The following is a 1,855-nucleotide window of genomic DNA, read 5'->3' as shown; positions in this document are numbered from 1 at the left end:
AAAAAAAAAAAAAAGCCACAAAAACAAGGGCTGATGAGATTGCTTCTCAGTCTCCCTATTTCTGGGACCCTTTAATACAATTCCTCATGTGACTCCCCAACCATACAACTATATTGCTGCTACTTCATAACTGTAATTTGGAGAGCTTCGACCCACAGGCTGAGAAGCACTGGCCTTACTTGGTAAACTTGCTTGTCAGACAATCTCCTGAAGACCTGACTTCGACCCCTCAAATCCACGAAAGGGGGTACGGGGGGGGGGGCGGGGGAGGGAGACATCTATGGTGATATCTGCAATCCCAGCACTCCTGTGGCAGAGACAGAAGAACCACTTAGAAGCTCTCAGCAACTAGCCTAGAGTCGGGAGCTCTGCAAAAACAAGAGAGACCATACCTCAGCAAGGTGAAGGGAGAGGACGCCAGAGAGTGGACCTCTGACCTCCACATAGTGTACCATGGCATGCTGGCACACACACACACACACCAATAATGAGAAGTAAAACGAATGAACGAGCCTCAGCTATGCTCAGTAGGTAAAGGTACTTGCTGCCAAGACTGACAAGCTGAGTTTCAATCCCAAGACCCACATGGTGGGAGGAGAAAAACAATGCCTTCATATTCAGGTAGTGGTACACATGTGTGCTCGCGCTCTCCCTCTCTCTCTCTCACACACACACACACACAATACACTCACACGCATACACACCACATGCATTCTCTCACACCCACATATATATACAACACACACACAACACATACATACTTTCTCACACACATATACACCCCCCACACACACACACACACACAAGCTGGATAAATGTAAAAGAATTTGCTCTAAGATGTGGGGCCTGGAATGATTTCTCAGTGATTAAAAGTACACACTGTTCTTTTGTTTGCTTGCTTTTTTTCCAGACAGGGTTTCTCTGTGTAGCCCTGGCTGTCCTGGAACTCAGTCTGTAGACCAGGCTGGCCTCCACCTCACAGATCTGCTGCCTCTGGATTAAAGGCATGCACCACCACTGCCTGACTGGTTTTGTTGTTTGGTTTTGTTTTTTTTGTCTTGTTTGTTTTAAGATGGGATATCTCCTTGTTCCCAGGCAGCCGCCTCTACAGAGATCAGATTACAAGTGTGTACCACTAAGTTAGGCTAAAAGTCATAAACTGGTGCATTTACCAGATACAGGTCATAATAGCTTCAGGTATCAGGTACAGTGAGCCGGAAATCTCTGCTAGACTTGATGCTAATCTTCTAGCGATTTTAGCCTTAGGGTTGGCAAAGTTTTAAAGTATGTTAAACTTAGAGATACAACCTGGACCTTATCTATTAGAATTTAGGTCGTATAGGAAAGTTCAGGTAACTGGCCCAAGATAAAGGGCCTGGATATAGCCCAAGATAATTCTGGCTGCAGACCTACATTATTCTGTCTCTACCACACTCTATGGCAGTCTGTGGCATATCTAGACGGCTGCAAGTCCCTAAGAGGTTCAGTTCACATTGCCCAGGCTGATCACCCTTGTTAACAAGGTAGAGCTGTCTCTGCCTGCCACGAGGGAGATAGATCTTTTCTCCGAAGGGGAGGCAAGTCATGCCTCAGGACCAGCAAGATGGCTCCGTGGGTAAAGGTGCTTGCTGCTAAGTCTTAAGATCTGAGTTTTATTTCCCAGGACGAATGTGATGGAAGGAGAGAACTGACCTTCACTCAGCAATGTGTACACAATAAATCAATGCAATTTAAAAACAAAAAGAAAAGGAAAAAAGAAAAAGCCAAAACCGACCAACCAACCAACCAAACAAACAAACAAAAGTTTAGCAGGGCAATGGTGGTGCACACCTTTGATCCCAGCACTTGGGAGGCA

The sequence above is a fragment of the Mus caroli genome, chromosome 5 (genome assembly GCF_900094665.2).
Source record: "Mus caroli chromosome 5, CAROLI_EIJ_v1.1, whole genome shotgun sequence".
Classification (NCBI taxonomy): domain Eukaryota; kingdom Metazoa; phylum Chordata; class Mammalia; order Rodentia; family Muridae; genus Mus; species Mus caroli.
This window is presented reverse-complemented; position numbering follows the sequence as displayed.